The 22,150-nt window shown below is 31.1% G+C and overlaps 1 protein-coding gene across 1 annotated transcript in view; it reads left to right on the plus strand.

Annotated features, from left to right (window-relative positions):
• The window catches only part of LOC139517272 (uncharacterized), a 36,674-nt gene that overhangs the window by 11,269 nt on the left and 3,255 nt on the right, over positions 1 to 22,150 (plus strand). The window lies entirely within an intron of this gene.

Consider the following 22,150-nt stretch of genomic DNA (forward strand, 5'->3'; position numbering starts at 1 on the left):
AAAATTTGGGATGATACTTTGTTAATTGTCCACAAGTTTCTTTTGTCATTAATCCACATGTACGTATCAATTGTTGATCAACATTTGCTGTCCGGCTGCTTATATATTTTTACCCGTCACATTATTCAAACATTTCTATGATGATTTCCCTTATAACAGATGAAAATTATTTGAATTAAGGTTTGAAATGTATACATATTTCTTCTGGGAGACTATGAACTCATATGACAGTTTTTTGCTTTAAAGAGGTGATTTTATAGCATCAGACACTGTATATAATCCCTCAGTCTATGTATACTCTTGCAAAAATACATAAAGCTGTCTAAATCATAAGTCGATAGGGTCAACCATAAGTAATGTTTTCTCCAGGGTTTACCAACCTTAGTCGTAAAAGTCAATGAATTTCAAACACTTATAAGATAGCAATATAACATTTTCTGGCGATTTGACTAAAGAAAAAGCTTTCATGCACAATGCTTTGTCTTAAAATGATTTCAGAAATTGAAGCATCACTTCAACAGTATTCTATTACAATATGAAATGTAAGCGGTATAAAATATCCTTTTATAAATGTTCGAAATTCTTTGAATATACTTTTTCTTTAATCTCAATAAATGCATTGGTTATCGCATGACATATTTCTTCAAACAACATCAAAAGCAATCACTCATCTATACTTATATTTTATCAAAATGGTTTGTTGGCCATAATTGATGTTATTCTTCTGTTTCCAGTATTATAATATTATTACGATATGTTTTTCAAAGGGTAATAGATCCATTTAATGTTTTTCAGCAAATTTACAAAAGTTGAAAGTCCAATTACAGAAATTTCGCATGTTATTCTTGTTTTTAGTAATTTGAAGAAAAAAAATGTAAAATCTAATAATTTACTTGTTATCTTAAAATCAAAAAGTTTGAGTGGGAGGAAGCAGGTAGGATACACATGGATCAGTTTGCTCTGCACAGTCATGCAATGGCAAGGGATAAATCCTAGTATTAAATCGAACCAAAGAAGCTTGAGTGATAGCTGAAAGCGGATAAAGCTATTCCTATATTTCACGATATTACTTCTTAATCAGTTTCTTATCCTTTTACAAAAATAATTTCCTCCCCAGTTGTATAGTTCTATTTTTTGACGATTTTCTCATTTTCGAACGAAACTGAATCTTTGCTGGAGTATTCGTGTTTAAGCACTGAACCCCATTACAGTATATTGATCATTAAGACATACGCAGGAGATATAGCAATTATTCAGTAAAGATACCCCTATAATAAAAAGCCTACATCCATTTTAATCAGAAAGTAAAGTACATGACAATACATTTTAAATTTGAAAAATTGTTTTGGACTGCATAACATGCCAAACTTTGAAAATAAAAGCTATTCTTAGAATTGATATGCAATAGCATGATTAAATTTTACCTGCGACAAGAAAAAATATTAGTCGGGATAAAAAGATTGAAAACAACGATTTCATTTGAGAAGAAGCTTTTGTCCACAGTGACACTTTTGATGAATTATAGGATTACGACTTTGTACAGAAGACAAGATTCAATCACATAAGCGAATGACTAAATGATGTATTGCAGGTTCTTGGTGAATAGTTTTCATACCGGATAATAGAAATGTGATAATTTAATATGGTTAAATCGATGCCTTCTGTACTGCAGTTTCAATCAAAGAGTATAATCAATTCAAAATATGATTGACCGCCAATTCCTTTGGTCTTCATATTTTAGAATATGTTTTGTCAGTTTGCCATGGTCTTTCGTTGTACATTGTATTGAAACATGTACATTTATACAGCAGCCAGCAAGTCGTCACATTTGCCATTAATTTTGGTATGAAAATCTCCTCGAAAATATTTATATCCAAGTAGAATAACGGTCAACATTACATAAATGTTTGATAATAATTGAATGATCACCATGTCTCGTTGTATGTTAATCAGACATTCATTTACAACGTACTAGTCTGCTGTTAAAGCCGCACGAATACACGACTGAACGTTATTTATACATCTAAACATCCGCCACTTGCTCCACTTGGCAATACCATGTTTAACAGTAAAAAGCGGTATAACATATGTCGGCCAACGCTGGCCTATAAAAAAACGTTTGTTTAAACATGAGGTTTAGAAATGTCGCCATACATATCTGCATGCTCTTTATCTTTTCTCTGACGGAGTGCGGCACTCAGTATATGGTATTGCCTACGTTCTCTATTTCGCCAGACTTTTCGTTAGTCCATTTAAAATGTTTGTTATATTTAACTGAGGCTGTTCATTACCTTTAGATTTGATATTGACAAAGAACATTTTTATGATATCTACTTAGCATTCTTATTTCCAAGCTTATGTATTCAGGAATTGTTTGATTTTTTATCGGAAAATTTGTATATAAGTTTTATATTCATTGTAAGGGATTTCAAGAACTTCAGAGCATTTTATTTCTTCTATAAAACGATACTTTGAATTTTTACACACTTCAACATGATGTTTCATTAACTGATTACAAGTAGGGTACACTTTTCACGACATCATGTGGACCTCTATGTTTCATTTTCAATGTTGAGTGTTTCACTTTGTCGATGGAGGTGAGAATCTGGAACGAAGTTCAGATTTTATAGATATAAGAAGATGTGGTTTAGTTTAAACATATTTTATTTGCTGAATTAAAGCAAAATGGATTAGACACAAGTAAATCATACTTATGAAGTCTTCTCCATAATACAATATAAAGTTACAATAATAGTATAATATAATGGACATGCATATAAAACAAACAGTTTATACAATATAATACTAGCTTTCATAGGTGAACAAAGAGGAGACAAAGTAAAAAGGAAAAAGAAAGTTTGAAAAATCGTATACTTCTGTGACGATGACTTGTGGATTGATGGCAACGATGACGTCCTGTGTCAGCAATAATAACGCTCTATCAAGACATAAGAAATCTGTTTGACCTTTTTATGTAATTCTGAACATGTTTGAAAATTTGAATATTTTGTTCGTTCGAAGAAGATGTGGTGTGAGTGCCAATGAGACAACTCTCCATACAAATAACAATTTAAAAAGTAAACCATTATAGGTTAAAGTACGGCCTTCAACACGGAGCCGTGGCTCACACCGAACAACAAGCTATAAAGGGCCCCAAAATTACTAGTGTAAAACAATTCAAACGGGAAAACAAACGGTCTAATTGCATTCTTCGTGTAGTCCAAGAATAGAAGTTTAAAGGATGGACTTAGAATAGAACATAAAAAATTATGCTTGTTGTATTTTTTTAGTACGCATAATTTTCCTATAAAATCTGTTTAATCACATTACATTGCTTATCATGATGATTATACATTTGATTATTGCATCAATCCGGAAATTGAATTCAAGCTATCAAATAAAACGAACTTTGAATACTAAGAAAGTGCAGTAAAAGGTCTAGACACCACCATATATTAGTAATGACAGCTCATTATGACATAAAATCCGGGCTAAGCTTCGACGCTTAGAAAACTTATATTGGTACAAAGAAATAACTGTAAAATTATCTTCGGTTCAATGGGTTATGTCGTTACCAATTTATAAGGTTTCTGTTTATAGCCGTATTAGTAAGAAAGTTAGTTAATTAGTCACCTTGAGGAACAAATGACAAAATGATTTTTCCAATAAATGCCTCATAACTCTTTTGTTCATATATTTTATATCCTTGCTAATTGCAATATCAAATCCAAGACTTATAAGAGGACATCATTTTTCAGCTGAATTTTGTTTATTTATTACAATAATATTGTTTTAATATTGAGCATAACTAAGTAAAAAAATGAAATATTAGGATTGTAACGAAAATTTTGATGAAAATATATTTGTTTTTTATTAGATCTGATAAGCTTCCCTGATGGGTTATATATAGTCTGTTTACTAGGTACTAAGATCTTTATACCATCTTTCCTCGTTGTTATTGTGCCTAGGAGCTTCAAATGAATATTTTCTTTCAAAAGAAGTATTATCATTTTTAAAGTTTGATGAAAATCTTAATACGGTTTAACATTTTAATATCAGGTACTTAAAATGTCTATAGCTTACATGTAAATCTCATTAACATGGGTGCATGTACATTTTTTAGTAAAATATTACTGGAAGACGGCCATATCATTATGACTCAGAACTGAGCAGTTTTTGCTTCCCCCTTAAGGAAATGTACTTGTTGAAGGCCATTCGATGATGTATAGATGCTTTTATCCGCGTAATTTGGAAGATGGTTGATGAAATTGTCCCATTGGCAATTAGACAACATCTCCTTTTATTCTTTTAATTTTGACATTAGATGCATTTCAATCATAATTTAAATGATTGCCAGGGGATTTTTTTGCGACAAGTGCTGTTTTTATTTCATTAATATTTGGAAAGATCAGTTTTTTTTCAATATAGATATATAAGTTGTCCTCCATGTTAAAGAAGACGCATTTTAAAAAATACCGGTATGCTTTACATGCATATGTCTGTTAAATACTTACAGGTTAAGATTTACAATAAGCCATTTAAATACTCCATTCGTTCACCTGGTAAAGTACTACTACAAATAATTTGAAACGAAGACAAGGATGTAAGATCGTATCTTGGCCTAACTGGATATTTTAATGCATTTAGTTTTTCGTGATGTCCACGAATTCAATTTTGTTGAGATTATAGATAAGTAATTAACTTGCTCTCTTGACCAAAGGAGGAACGGTTGTAATAACCAATGATAGCTACTGACATTGATCTATTTCTATTCTTTATCACATTTTGTCAGATATTTTGAAAAATTTATGTAGGCTGTAGCAATCCATTTCTAATTGGACTTCTTACTTTTTGAATAATTTATTTCAGCCCTTCATTTAAAATGCTATTAGTTCAAATGCAATTGCATCGCCATCTCTTTGGCTGTCGGATTAACTCAAAAGTGTCTGAGATCAACTTCAACAAATGTCTGTTATTTGAGTTTTAGTCGTTTCTAATAAATCATTTCGATAAATTTATTACAAATTCATAACATTGTGATATTTTTAATATGTTTGCAATGTTATTTATTTCTTTAATCAACTCTTAAGTGTTTGACAGTGTACAATGGTTTAGTTTCTGTTTTCTTAGCATCAATTTGGTTCTCTAATGAAATTCTTAGACGATAGATTGTCAGTCTTTATCGAATTGCGTCATTTTGCATTACCAAATATAACTGCATGGATTCTTAATGTATTTAATAATTTACAACACTTTAGACTGAGGTGTTTACAAATCACCAATAGAGATACGTAAATCTTTCTGAGAAAGCTTGACATAAGACAGAGATGTTTGAAAATACATAGAGAAACAATAATGTAGCATTTGAAACTAATAGACGAATAAAAAAAGACGAGACAGGTAACCAACAGCAGACATCTTAAAGTCAACAATATATGTCAAATATATCTAAATTTCACCGAATTTGAAATCGTTGTCATTTGATTCAAGAGAAATTCGAAAACCTCACTGGTGGTTTTTAATTATATCAAAACTCAATGGTTTTTGTTTGTTTGATATTTGAATAGCTGTGTTAGTTTCAGAACGACTACACATTTCACAATCGAACAAAAATATTATATTATCATTTTACCATGACCACTCAGAAATGTCAATTGTCAACCATTCGTTTGATGTGTTTGAGCTTTTGAATTTGCCATGTGATTAATGACTTTCTATTTTGATGTTCCTCGGAGTTCGGCATTTTTGTCATTTTTACTTTTTTCTTGAATTGCAGTGCCCTCTGTGACAAAAACAACTGTTTCTGTATCATTCACCCCCTCTTTTATTTCCATTGGTCAATAGGTATAGAGAAAACACTCAATCCAGTTCTAAAAAAACACTTAGTAAAATTAAAATTAAAAACACGACAAAACTATGTCGTATGTCGCAGTATGCCGTTCTGATTAATTAGAAGCAATTCCAACCAGTTTAAGGAATAATACCTATAGATGGACATGTTTTGTTTGTGCTTTATGAATCTTGTTACAGTGTTACTATAATTTTGTTATTTTTGTATTAATCAACATAACTTCAAGTAATTGTTGTAGCAGAAATGACTACAGCATTGTTATCAAGTACATTCATTTAACAAAGAAAGTAATCAAAAGATTAAAGTATGGCTGTAAGACCTACATCACTCACGGTATGAAATCACCATGTTCAGTCAAATGACGCGTTCACAGCATTTCTTCAGAGAATACCTTATCAATACAACGTTTTCATGATTAATTTCACCTCCGCCATTTTATAGTTAGTAATCAAACAGAACGTCAAACACTGTCGAAGGCTGACTTAATATCTACCAATTTAACAATTGCCAAAAAAACCAATAAAATGAAATTAACAGTTGCTTATGGCTAAAGCTGGTAATTATATTAGATTTATTAAGAAAAAAAGATAGACCGTAATTTGTTCGTTACAGGATTATGATTATGAGAATCAGATCTTATTTAGCTACAACATTTATTCAACAAAAGTAAAAAAAAAATGTGTTTTTTTTTGTTTGTTGTTTGTTGTTTGTTTGTTGTTTATTTATTTTTATTTTTTTTTAGAAAAAAGTAATACTTATTTTCTATGGCAAATATAAATATAAATGTTAGGCCAATTTAACAATTTAAACTGGGTTTTCTTGAAGTTTTTTTTTAAATTTTGTTTTGTCTAGCAGTTTTTGACATATATAAATTGCCAATGAGACAACTGTTCAACAGAATTTAATTTAAGTGAGTGTAAGCAATTATACGCTACCGTACTTTACCAACAACGAGAAACCCCATACTGTATAGTCGACTATTAGAAGGCCAGACATGAAAAATGTGAAATAATTCAAACGGAAACTATCAGGCATATTTCTAACAAAACATTTTACGAAAATGACACACATGAACCAATAATAACTACTGAACTACAGGCTCCCGTTGTAAAAATCAGTTGCATTTGGCGCAGCTAAAAAGATTGGTACTAGGCACAAACACAACTAATACAAAAACGATAGACACGAAGCACCTACATACTCGCTGTAACTGAAAGCCAATAACAAGTACAATGTAATAGATAAATCATGTTCATGCAGACTAAAGCATCAATCAGTACACATCAAACAGGTTTAGTGTGGTGACGTGATCAGTAGTTTTATAAAACAGTTGCAAATTCTAATCCCAGATCTCTTAGCTTGAAATAATTAACTGCCAGTCGTTGCAGTATAGTCACTCTGCGGCAACGCGATGAATGAAATCAAACAACTGTTATTTTAGTTTCTTTTATGTTTTTCGGAGTTAAGTAAGATGCAATGTCCATTATCACTGAATTAATACACATTTTTGTTTAGGGGCCAGCTAAAGTACACCTCCGTGTGCATGATTTTCTCGCTGCTTTGAAACCCCATTTGTGGCCTTCGTTTGTTTTCTACTCCTGGGTCGGATTGTTGTCTCTTTGACACATTCCCTTATTTTAGACTGTCTGAATATTTTGGTATCGTATGTTTCCCTGAAAATTCGGCCTTTTGGTACTCTATGTGCATTTTAATGATTATAAAATGTTTTCGTATGTTTGGAAAGTCTAATTTTGTTTGTATTTGGCAAATCAATATCCTTTGGAATTTTTATCCTTAACACTCTTTAACTTTGTGTTTTATTTATTCAACTTTTTTTATTCGAACGTCATCGGCGAGTCTTTCATACAAGAAATGCGCGTCTGACGTACAGAATTATAAGCTTGGTATTTTTGATGAGTGTTTTTCTTTCTCACAAAAAAAGAAGAAATTCAATCTAGCTTACTGTTTGTTTTTAAATTAACTGGTTGACTTTTAGTCTTTCGACCAATTTTATCAATACTTTTCTAAATTATTCTAAAGTAATTCGACAGAAATGGCAGATGAAATATTGTTCATAGGATATTCAATTGACAAAATAGATCAGAAGTATTTTGTCATCTGTAAGAACAGATTAAGTCAGATAGCTTTATGTTTGTAAATTGACCAGTTTTTCACATTGAATCGATTCAATCGGAAGAATTTGTGTTAAGCATGTCAGTTACTTTTTTTTTAATAGTTTTTATAGTAGATACCGGAATTATAAATCAGTGTTTTTTTACACCGACCAGCTGATTTTCTTCCACAATTAAACCATTATGATACTAAGATAGTTTTTAGTATTACAAGTTTTGATCTGGATCGAAACCCACCATGTTTGATGTTTTGCTTTTGTTTTTTCTGAGATAGAAGTAATAGTATTCATATAAACCGAAACACCTTATTGAAGATTTAAACATAAATCAAGCTATATAGCATTTGACTTGCATAATGATGATAATCATTATTGCTAACATGTCCAAATTTGATATATTTTCTTTATAGTAATGACTTCCATCCATCAGTAATATGTTGTCTATTTCGTTATAAGAATATATCTAATTTCTTTCTCGTTTTTCATCTGTTTTAATGAGACATTTTGCGTTTGTTTGTTGCATATAGAACATTACATCTTGTATCAATATGATCTTTTTATCGTTATGCTGTCAAAATTGCTAAAAGGAACCAAGTTATAACAGTAATTTAGATACGTAAATTGCACATTTTCTCCAGGCTGCTTAATATACAAGAAAACGTCCCTCAGTATAAAGTTTCAAAGAGCAATGAATTTAGATAGAGAAATATGAATTTGCTTTTCGTATATGCCTATAGTATCAGATGTTCAAGGAAGGACCTCAGAGATTTTTATATTTTTATATCTTGAAATCTTGGAAGTGAAACGATACTGAAAATCATTTTCAAGCAGTCTACCTCAAATAGAATATAATACGAATAGCTTCATTAAAATGTTAGATAGAGATTTATTTACAAACGTTGAAGATTACTTACATTTCATATAAGCCTATAATCTTTACTAAATTCTATAACTTAGATTTATTTTCTCTTATTTAAAGAACTTTTCATCACCGACTGAAAATCAACATGTTTATGAATAATACGAAGTGAGTTAAAGAAAGTAATTTCCAATAGGTCATATGTTATTACGCCAAGCGTCCATCTGAATTTGTTATCAAGATTAGTAAGATATTCTATCTACAATTCTTTGATTATAGGAGCTAGCATTCGGTAATTGCTAATAATCTCATGTTTGTACCTCGTGCATAATGTAACCGCTTCCTCTCAGCATGCATATATGAGGTGGGATCGAACTAAAAGGTTAAACATGTATTTTCTGTTTCATCAGAAACTAAAGAACCCGAAATGTAGAAAAAAAGAGTAAAGACTGGTTCGTCCGCAGCAGAAATATGATGTCCAGATAGAGTGACATATCTACCCGACCAATGTAACCAAGTTTGAACAAGCACTTGAAAAATCATTTGTTCAAAGCATCGTTTATTCACAAGATATTAACATTTTGCCATTAGTATGTTTTAAATATCTGCCACTGGACTTTAATCAGACATTAAAGATGAAATTAACAAACGTCAAAACCCAAAGACACAATAACCGAAATAAAACATATATCTCAATTTTCCTGACAGTACATTTGTATGATTCTTGAATACCTAACGCTTAAAGATATCAGATGAACCTGTCATTGTTTGTAGATGAATATTTATATATCTAGCGTATTCTCTGATAGTAGAAATGTCGGCTTCTTTGTTTATATGATTAAAATGACAAACAACTAGGGTAATGAAAACGTCAAGCTGATGACCTTTTATTTTTAATGTGACTGTTTAGTCAATGTTTTTAAAGAACATACTCCATCTACAAATAACTTATCGTAACAAAATACAGACACAATGACTTTTTATACGAGCACGCATTTATTTAAAACCTCTGTACTGTGAATTTTAATGAAACTTGAACTTTGAAAGACATGGCCCTAAAACACCTAGTAAAAACCATTATTCTGTAGTTACGACTTGTTCTACTCGCAAATAAGCTTTTTGCCTGTATTTTGTGACTTCACTTTTTATATCCCGAGTAGAAGACTAATGAGCACAACCAATACAATGATACATAGACACGTATAACAGAATGTTTGTAGTTACTGTAAGCAATAAGTACTAAATGAAATCATTACGCAATACACTTTTATATCGGTTTCCGTACTTCCAATCTGATTTAATACAAACAACTTCAAACAATTATACATAATACACGACCGTGTACAATGCCTAGAACAATCTTGTACAGAGTTCCAGGGAAAACAATTTAACTTTTGTTGTTACTATAAACAAACGAATTCATCCCTAAAAGAACCAGACGCCAGTTTAATCAAACACCAGTTATTAAACAGCGCAAGTAAAAGAAGCCGTTCCGTCGATTTATTCTTGGAAGATCACATTTCTTTTTCTCGTTTGATTAAATGTTCATTTCAATTAGTGGTATAGCAAAATCATTCAATCACGTCGTAGAGGTACATTCTATAATAAATGATTTTTTCCCTCAAGTATGCAGATATCTGGAAAAGTGTTGAAGGTCACACGACTTCATTGTTCATACTTCTAATTGAAGAAAGGAGTGCGTTAATGGATGGCAAAACTTTATCTTGGCAGACGTTGAAGAACATTGACAACTACCTGGTTTATCAATACGATATTCTTGAATATAGAGATTTTGCTGCTTCTGCTATTCCTACAGAGTAATAACATTTCTTATAATAGATTATTTTTCGTATATATGTTGAATGTTAAAAATTCTGTGCAATTTTGTAGAATTGTCTTTTTACACCTTAATAAGGCAAAAGGGGTGGAGGTGTCTGTGGTTGTCCAGGGATCTGCTGTATTAGTTTTTAGGTAATAGAAAGAATCGTTTAAGCAATAAATGAACTTGAAATTATCTTTAGCTAAACACATTTGGTTAAGGTTTTAAAAACTAAATCTGCCACATGTTCATCTGCCTGTTCCAAGTCTGGAACCCTGAAAGTGGTTGTCTTTACATATTTTTAACTGTTTGTGCTTATTGTTATTTTGGGGGATGTGTCACTTGATGACATATCTGTTTAAAGTATTCACTATTTTATTATACTCAATGCAAATTAATCTAAGCTTGACATTGTACATATAAGCTGTCTATAGTTGAAGATCATCTGTTGAAATTTTGAATGCTTTGGGGTAACTTGGGCAACTTATGTGGTTCTTTCTCACTACCATGTACCTTACTCATTGTATTTCTTTGAATACAAATCTTCGAATACTTAAAATGAAGGTTCCTAATTTAGACTGCTCTTTTTGAAATTTCCTATGTATTATTGTTTAATTTATTCAATAAACTGTTAAATGTTTCTGGAGCGGGGTCTGATAGGAACATGAGATCACACCGGCTTTTGATTTGGTTTTATCGTATTGTCATGCAGACTGCTGTTTGCTTTTGCTTTATTCTTCGTTTTTTTCCACGTGATTTTGTATCTATTGCCTTACATTGTTACATATTCAGTATGATACTAGTTTTTTATAAGTTTGCACACATGATGGAATATATCGCCTAGTTTACCAATTATGATGGTATTTAATGTTGAAAGTCTTCAAGATAATGATTTTACTACATATATCACATAACTAAGAAATATTGACATATTGCTATTATGAACCTACCTCACTACGTAAATCTAACTTTGGTCATTTATCTATAAAATGGGATCAAGGTCAAATGATTTTTATATAGTTTCTTTAAGCAGCAACTGAACCATATGAACGAGGTGAAGGACAACAGACATACAATGTATGTTAGAAGAAAACGTCAGAAATTGAGGCATCTTTATAACAAGATAAGTTCATGGCGTTTAGTATCCCGATCTTCTGCCTTCTGATACAGTCTTTTAAAATGGTATAAGATGTGTTCGCCGCCGGATTAGCACCCCAGTGTCTCGTATTCTGTCGCAGACAAGACAAAAAAAAAACCCAACCCTAAAACGTGTCAAAATTACTTATCCCTATACCATGCACATTCTTATTTCTTATGACAAGCTACACCAACTGCACAGCAGTTATTTCCAAAGAGGTAATCAGTCATTTGATTTATCTTTATTTATTCCAGCTACTGCAGCAAAGATCTCCATCCTAAACCTTATCCAATTTACTAATGGAAGTATGCATTGTTCTTAATAAAGTTCCAATTACATGTTTATATTTACCAACAATCTGAAGTGATCGATAAAATTGCAGGTGCACAATTTTCCTCCAAAAACTTCACTGTCTGTTAAGATAACTATTACATTTAACATTTGGATATACATTTTTTTTGTATGTAAATTAGTTTTATAAAATCTTTATATACACTTGTTTGCTCTTATCGGCATTCAGTATCCATCGTTGGTTTTATTTAATTATTCTATATCAACTACTACATTTGTGGCAATCGATTTTGAAAGTTTAATGAGCAAACTTTTTATAAGTAAGTTGTATCTGACTGTGTTTCTGTCAATGCAATCACTGACTTGCTTCAATAAAGAAAATAACCCCCAAGTTAGAAAAAAGAAATATCTGACAGTTTTAATATATAAATATCGACTACAGATACACAATACTTGGCCTCGTCAATATTCTGAAAGTCGATCGTAACTTTGATAAATCTACACGCCTTACGATAATATCAATCTTGAAGAAGAAATTACAATAGAAAGTATTTAATTAGACAGAAAGCTATATTGTATTAAGGTTAAAGCGAAGTAAACTCAGATTGATACTTGTATATAGCAATTCAAGTCCTTCATTTGGCTTGATCGATTTGTCCCAAACTTCGATCAGACGTGACATTTGGACAATAATTCTTATTTCTAGCGTAAATCCTCCATCATTGATAGAGTGTGCCAACATGTAGAATGATTAAAGGTTTTCGGTTAAGGCTAATGGAAAATAAAATTGGAACGCTGTTAAATCGTTGTCGTCAACCTCTTGAGACGAATGTTTTATTTAATTACTTGTTCCATGCTTCAGAGTTTGTGAACATCATCAAATATTTAAAAAAAAAAAAAAAAAAAAGTTTTTTGATAAACAATTTAAAAAATGAGAACGTAATTTACAACTCATATAATACTGAGAAATAAGAATGCGTTGATATAATCCATTTATACATGTATAAGAATTGTGTAACACAGTTAATATTATGCAACTCAAACATACAGGTATGACCTCCTCCATCCCTCCTTAAAACGTAGAACTAGATTAAAGTTAGATCAGAAAATCAGATGTACACCATTGTCACTTCAAACTAATGTTATGGTTATTTTGTTCCAACAACAGCCACATATGATTAAGAATTATAATAGATGTTGTTTACTGTGATTCCTTAAAGAGACAATACAACAAAAAATAAAACAAAAAACAGACGTCATTGATAAAAAAACACAAAACATACAGGCAAACAATAGTCTACAAAGCACTAAATACAGGAATGCTTAAAGATTGAGAAAGACGAGAAATACATATTTTCTTGATTAGATACTTCGGGAAATGGAGCAACATGTTTTAAAACGGACCTTCAAAATTTGAATTGATTTGTTTTTATACCCTCCGTCCGTTTGAGAACGCTCAGTGAACACTTTTGACTGCTTTGCATAATGTTCTGTTTGTGAAGATAAGCGTCATTTATGTATGCCAACTGTCGATTATTGGCATGATCATCGTGAAACTGCCAACATTTATATTCAATCACATATTTTATTATTAAAATAATGCTTGATTTTGCACTTTTAACAACACTTTTACAACATATGATCAAAATATGCCAAAAGTGGTTGTACGCACGTAAATTTAATTTCACACCACCACTGTTTGTCACGGCCTTTGTCAAGTCATACCATCTGGACCATGGGTTGTTCGTTAATGTTGTCTTTAGTTTTTGTGTTTCCCCCTTAGTAATTGTGTAGTTGATGGTTAGTGTGGTCAGCTGTACTGTCCATTAATTTTTTATAATAGATTTATAGAAATAAATTCCACCTTAATTATTAATACTGCAGTACGTGGCCGTATGCAATATTAGATTCAAAAGTGTCTATTTTATATAGCGTGTTTTGTTATATTTCAGTTTTTATCTCAAATCTCCTGATATTCGTATCATATTTGTTTTATGACCGCCAAATAATTGATATTTGGCGAATATAAATTCATAGACATTTTTAAATATTCAACTTCACATACATTTCTGAACAAACTGTTATATATAGAATTAAGGTTGCTGAACTGGATAGCAATCATACTAAATTTAAGTGGAACGGACATTAATTCCAAATATACATTTATATTGTCTTGCCAGACTAATATATCAACCATTGTTTAATAAATCTTAAATAAAGGATTTTAAAATTCTAGGACTACAGGACAATTATACTTAACACTGGTTAGCAGATTGAATTCATCTGATTTGAACATTTATAATCGACTGCTTGTCGCAAACATATCAATAAGATTAAACTAGGTGCCTAGATGCCAGGAATAGTACTATAAAGTGCTTGTAAAATTATTTTTCATACGTGAAATTGCAATACACACGATAGCAATTCTCTAGCTAAAGATCCTTTCAAATATTAAGCAGAATCGCTACACATCCTGATATGGATGACAAAATTCTGCATTTTCTCGAAGATGTCAAGATGATTATTTATTTTTTACTGTGTTTTTTATCTTGGGAATTGCATAAAAGCTTTTAGCATGAAAAATTTTATCATGAAAAGTAGGTACATTAAACAGTATGGATGTTTGTAACCAATACAATGTTCAATGCTCTACATGTATGCATCAACATTTTGTGAACTTTCTCTTTGTTGAGTGTCATACGTACAAATATATTGGGGTCCCTATTATCGGATGCCTTGATGGTTACTTTTTTGTTTCGTTATCTTTAATCAAATTCATCCTTTCATCTTATCTACAGTGTATATTAAAAACTCTCTCGATGCTTACAGACTAAAGGATAAAAAGAACAATTTGTCTCTTCTAATGTTATGAATTTTCTTTTTTGCTGGACGCCTTATTTTAAGGTGATTGTATAACTTAAAAGTTTTCTATGTTGTGTCATGTGTACTATTGTTTGTCCTTTTCATTTTCATTTTTAGCCATGGCGTTGTCAGTTTATTTTCGATTTATGAGTTTGACTGTCCCTCTGGTATCTTTCGTCCCTCTTTTAAAAGGTCGAGGATAGCTTTTCAGTTTCAGAGAAGTAAATCTAATTCTTCTTCAATCAGCAATTCGTTTGAAATCCTTGAAAGCCAAAAAAATAATCTCTTTGTCGCATAATAGGCGTTTGGAAGAACATATTGCCTAGACTCAAGGCAAGTGGGAACATAGTATTTGTACATGGTCATAGATTAAATGAAATCATCATAGATACCAGGATTCAGATTTGTATGAAATGCGTGTTTTTTGATTACAAAAGACTCACCAGTGAGCAGCTCATCCTTGTTTAAAACTCTACGATGACCTCCATAAAGTAAGTGTTGGATATCATGTGCTGTTGTAATGCTGACTTATTAATGTTTCATTTCATGAGTACGTATCTAATAAAAAGAAATGCAGATTTAGAATAGAGCAGAAATTTGTGAGACTTCTGAGTTTGCCATTTGACATGGAACTTTCCTTTTAAAATTTTCCCCGGAGTTCAGTATTTTTGTGAGTTAACTTTTTGTTATGCTTATCAAGAGTTTCACATTGTAGGTCATCGTTCTAGAAGTAATTATACTTTAGTGCAATCAAGACCGAGCACTTAAATAGTACGGACATTTATCAAGCTGATCTATATATTTACAATTAAACGAGTACATCTAAAATATTGCCATGATTTTATTAATTTTTAACAATTACTATGTGTTTTATAATCAAGGATTATATGGCACGGAATTAATGATAAGGAAGATTCCAAAAACCTCAACAATTATTTTTATAATTATCAGTTCTCAAAAAGTAAATTGGTCTATTTTCAAGAAAATCAGGCTAAAAACAACATGTGTCCGAATAGATGTTCGTGACAAAGGACTCAGGTGTATAAAACTATTAAGATCATAGAGCTTTTCAATATAATTGAGGTAGATTTAATATTGAACGTCATGTAACAAACAATTATTACCTATCGAAAGAGATTCTCTGACTTCAGAGTCTAATTAAAGATTCGTTTTACAAAAAGAACAAGAAAAAAGGATCAGTTGGATAAACATGTTGTACATGCACCTGTTCAATGTTGAGCTGACTTTTTTGGTGTCGTTATGTTTTTTCCAATTCAATGGGCTACTGTTTCATTGACGTATACCCAAATTATCTTTTTACTTATAGATAATTATTTACTTCTAGATTTGTTAAAGCTACAGTTGTCTCTTTCCGTGTTAAAGCCATTGTCGAATCAACCTTTGTTAAACATGTATTGTCGAAATGCGCATCTGGTGCAAGAAAATTGGTACCGTTAATTTTATTGTTAAAGCTACAGATGTATCTATCGTTATTCAATCCACACATTTCTTTTTTTTTTATGGAACAACGACTGTCTCTTACATTTTTCAAGCTACAACTATATTTTTTCATTGTAGAAGCTACACTTGTCTATTTCATTGTCTAAGCCACATCTGTCTCTTTCATTGTTAAAGCCACTAATGTATCTTTCTGTGCTATAACCACAGCTATGTTTGCCATGCACAGCTGAATTTTTCTGGGTTGAAACCACAGCTGAACTGTTTTATTGTTAAAGCCACAGTTTTCTGAGTTGAAACCACAGCTGTATTTTTGTTTATTGTTATAGCCACAGTTGAGACAGTCTTATGGCCACTGATGTCTCATTATGGCTTATAACAGCTATATGTTTCATTGTTAAAGCCATGCACAGCTGTACTTTTCTGGGTTGAAACCACATCTGTATTTATCTGGGTTGAAGCCATAGCTGTATTTTCAATTGTTAAAATCACAACTTTATTTTCTTTGTTAAAGCCACAGCTGTTTCTTTTTTATTGCTTAAGCCACAGCTGTATTCTTATTGTAAAAAAAAAGTGGAATCACCAAAATTCCGAACTCTGAGGAAAATTCAAAACGAAAGGTCCCTAATCCAATTGCAAAAGCCACACCTGTCTCTTTTTTAGTTAAATCCATGACAAACTTTCTTTCTTTTGTAAGACTTTTCGCGTAAAGCTAAAGTTGTCTCTTATTTCTTAAATCCACATCTGTTTTTTTTCTTTCTTTGTTTAGTCACGACTATTTCTTTAAAAAAAACCAAACACACAACTGCCTTTTTCTTTGTTAAAGGCTAAGTTGTCTCCTACTTTGTTTAACCAATCATAACTATATCCGAGTCTTTTGTAGACGAAACGCGCGTCTGGCGTAAGTACAAAATTTAATCCTGTTATCTATGATGAGTTTATTTCTTTAAAAAAACAAGCTCTGTCTCTTTCTTGGTTAAACCCACAACTGTTTCTGGTTTAAATAAAACCACAGCTTACATTTTCACTATTTAAGGCACCGCTATTTTTTTATCTTTGTGTAAGATTTCGATTTCTCTTACTTTATTTAAGCCACAACTGTCTCTTTCTTTTGTAAAATCATTACAGGCTTACAGTTGTCATATTATCCAAGGAGTCGTCTTTGAACCTTTAAATCATGTTTTTCGTCATTTATTTGATTATCTGAAGGACGAAGTACCCCTTCAAAATTGAGAGAGAAAAAATCACATTTGCAAAATATGCAATGTTCGGTGGTGCATTTGTAATGTGAAATGTTAGAGTTGCTCCCCGTTGTGCATAACTTTTGTATATTTGTATATGCGGAAAGGAAAGTTGCGTCCCCTATTGTGTTCTTACAATCATCAATTTTATTAATTGAAGCAGCGTATGTTGCTCAATTTTTTTTTATCTAGGGAAGTTTTGACGAAATAAGCATGTTTTTAATTGTTAAAACTGATCATAACTCTTCAAGGACATACCAAGAAAACAGAGCAAAACTATAATACATTGTGTCATCTTACTACTTCATTCAGCATTTAGAGTATTTAAGTATCGGTTAGCACCATTTCCTGAAGATTACGTAACAGCGAGAACACGATATCATTTCTTTAATGTACTATCAATCATCTAGAATATTTCGGTAATTGAGAATGGTTAATGCATTTACTATTATAAATTAACGTGCTTACAGTTGACTAATTGTATTTGGCTGAGTTTAATCTAATTATGCTATGGTCATAATTATCTGATTTTGTGAGTTGCTGATTGTGGAAGTTTTGGGTTATTTTAAAATAGTTATTGCAAACAGATTTTTAACTCATATTGTTAGTTAACATTCTTTTTTATCATCGCGATAATGAGATAATCTTACAAAACAATACTTGTTTTGAGTTCGTTGAATCTTCTCACTTTAAAAAAATATTTTTTGTAATTGTAACTATTAGAGTGGCGTCAATCATTTTGATGGAAAAAAAACTAGTTACATAATAATTACTTAATTGGCATTTAAGTTTAATCACCAAAACTGTCAATTATTTCTTGTACAAGTAATGTTACTACACTTAAATATGTAAAATCCGTTAGCAAATTTCATGTAAAGTTCATTATACTTCAATTTGTAAATAATTTCCTCAATAATTTATGGTGGTGCAGACCTTTTACTCGATTGTCTCAATGTAATTCAGCATTGTTGACTTGTTTTAATTTTTCAATTCAATAACGCAGCACCAAGTACTGTTAATGTTACTGCTCTCGATGGAAATATACAGACAAAGAAGTGATCAAGTTCAACTTGTAAAGGTTTTCGAAAGTTATAAAATCAAATAATTTAATCCACAATAATTCCAGTTTAAAACATTCCTATGCATCAACATTTGTAAAATTTGTTTGATCAGAACGATTAACATTCAATGGCAGATATTCCATACAAGAATAAAATAAATAAATAATACAACCAATAGAAAATTACAACTCTGCTACGTGGGTCAACGATGTTAAAGGGTGTAAATCTAGACTTCAAAATTCACAATGAGGGATAAGGCATTTTTAAATGCTTCAAATATTTTTTAATTTTCATATTGATTGAGATTTCGACACAATGATGACTGCTGTATCCCTAGTTTGACATTTTTACCTATTATGCCTGTTTGTTTTGTTGTCAATATAAGGGAACTTTATGCGACTGTCAAATAAATAGGAATATGACAGTTATTATCCATTCGTTTGATGTGTTTGAGCTTTTGACTTTGCCATTTGATTAGGGACTTTCCGTTTTGGGTTTTCCTCGGAGTTCAGTATTTTTGAGATTACACTTTTTTATAATATTACAATAAACTGCACTGTATTCTGTTTCATTTCCACAGACAAAGACTATCAATTAAAACACAACCTATATATGTTATGGTCGTTACAATAACTTTTTCAGTAGCAAAAAATGAATTTTCTTTATGAATATGCAATGAAATGGTTAAACCATTACCGATGAAAGTTACGCTCAGTTTGGCAGTTTGTTTTGTCCATTTGTTTGATGTGTTTTGTCATTTTACCATTTAATAAGGGACTTTCCGTTTTGAATTTTCTCGGAGTTCAGTATTTAAGTGATTTTATTTTTTGCTACCCTGATTTGTATCTAATTGGTCGATTTAGGAGATTTTAACATCGGTAAACTACGATCGTCTTAGTAATTCCACCATAGTTTGCGCTTGTGCCAAGTCATATTGTCCGGACCATGTATTGTTTGTTGATGTTCGTTTGTCTTTTATTTTCAGAGGAATCAGGTGGTTGCACTGCTTCATTTTTTTTCCTAATTCCTCTTATCCTCTATATGTACTATTTTTTCAATTAATTTGTATTCCGATAGCTATCATAGAAATGAAATGATTATCTGTATCCTTTTGTCCATATCTGTTGTACGATATTGTTATTTCACTAGTAATGTTGCAATAAAGCCAGGATTTATGTATTGTGGAAATAAGGATCTATGGAAATAGGACATAGCAATTACGGATTCATATTACGTCTCAAATTGGAGAAAAATAGGATAAAAGGAATATAGCGAAATGTGATTGAAGTTCATTAGATAGGATATACATTGATGACAGATTTATTCAGCTTAGTTTATAAGTCTTGTCCTGCAATCGACCAGTTTATCATATATCAGATATACCAGTTATCGCTAGACTATATATGTTTACATACTTGACTTAACGTTTACTTGTTCTTCATCCTTTGCATCTAAACGTTATCGATAATGAATTGTTTTTTTCAACACCTAAATTACAATTTTGTGAACTATTTTGGTCAAAAAGAAGAGTTTAGAATAAATAGACACAAAAATAAATAAATGTTAAAAATTTATGATTTCGACTTGAATTGGGCAGGAATTAATTAGAAAGTGTTTGGTAACTCTCAGATTTTATTCCAACAAATTGTACAGATACTTTTTTTTTTACATTTATAGCATATACTAATCACATCTGTTGATTTTCCAAGGATTTTTAAAGCTTTTTAATTCAGTGCTTTAAAGTGTTCCTCAAGTCATAATTAAGAAACGCAGTTCGAACGCGATAAACTATCCTTGTATTAACGCTACACCGGAAAGCGTAAAAGGAAAGTCAGTTATGACATATGATTTATAACGAGTAACAGGATGTTAGCAATCTTTTGCCGATATTCAACTGAAGAGGTTCACTTTATATGATTCAAATACACAGAAAAGCAATATGATTTTTTTTAAATATTTACAGGCAAATTGCATGCATTTTTATGGTTTTTTTTTATTTCAGCATTTTTGTTTTTAAAGAAGTTTAAGTAACACTAAACTATTCTAAACCAAAATAAAAATCATGTTTTTTAAATGTTTATTTTTTGAATGGGTTCACCAACAGGCTTACGATCATGTACTGTTCGAAAAGTAAACCCTATTTATGCAATGTTAACAATCTAACTACAAGAAACAGAAGAAAGAGTACATCAAAGAGTATTCAATATAACTACGGAAACTTGAACAGAAGTTAAAATATATTGGATAGTATATAATCAAACTAAGTGGGTTTTTTTAGTTCACAGTATAACCCTTCGGTAAAAACTTCTATCAATGAACTTCATAGCACTGGGAAGCAAAAACATCACCTTGTACATTAACTACTGCATTTTAACTGTATTTATAAACTGCATGGTATTAGAAGGCACAAATTACGATAGATGGTATATGGAATGGTATGTGTTGTGGTAAATCTAAAAGTTGAAAATTCACACAAATAAAGGCAACAGTAGTATACCTCTGTTCGAATTTCATAAATCGATTGAGAAAAAAACAAATCCGGGTTACAAATTTAAACTGAGGGAAACACTTCAAATATAAGAGAACTACAACACAATAGAAACACAACACTGTTCATGATGCAATAAAACTATAACTATATCACCCATTAGATATTTTATGATAATTGATATTACAAAACCCATGCTAGGACAAATGTTTTAATGGTATTGTCTGATATATCTTAATTGGGCATGTACAAAATTAAATTTTAACTGTTCACAACTGTAAACAAGTCAGAGTTCATTAATACAAAAGCTTCCAAGGTTTTTGGGTGCTCAATGTTCCTAAATTTTGTACTTTATCTGGCCTTTTCGTTTTGTTTATTCGTGCTTCGTTGATGATTCTTATTTAGGCGAAACGCGTGTCTGGTGTACACAATGTAATCCTGGAATCTATGATGAGTTAACTACATTTGTGTTACTGTGCTGTGAACATCTATTTGTACTGATATATACATTTTAGAATTATCTCCCATATCTAGTTTAAGTAAAATAAAGAAAAAGAAGAAGAAGAAAAACACATGTTATCAATAACACCTGACAAAACCATGCTTATTCATCCTAAACAATTGTAATAGAATCTAGATGAAATGGAATTTGTATTCCCCTAGCTAACGAGTGTATCGCTATTATGAAATTTCATAATGGTCATGATGTAAATAATTTGGAGTTGAATATTTTTCGTGCTGGGTATTTTACACCGTAAGATTGTTACAGGTTCAGTTTAACAAAACTCGCAACAAGCTTTAGTTCGCAAGTACAACCCAGATGTATAATTGCTTAATTGTAGATTCTCTTGATAAAAATACAGGTTGTGGAATATTTTAGAAACTCATTCTCCATATGTAGATTCTTCTGGGATAATGTTTAATTGGAATAGTTCACAATAGGAAAATTGA

The sequence above is a fragment of the Mytilus edulis genome, chromosome 3, assembly GCF_963676685.1.
Source record: "Mytilus edulis chromosome 3, xbMytEdul2.2, whole genome shotgun sequence".
Taxonomy (NCBI): Eukaryota; Metazoa; Mollusca; class Bivalvia; order Mytilida; family Mytilidae; genus Mytilus; species Mytilus edulis.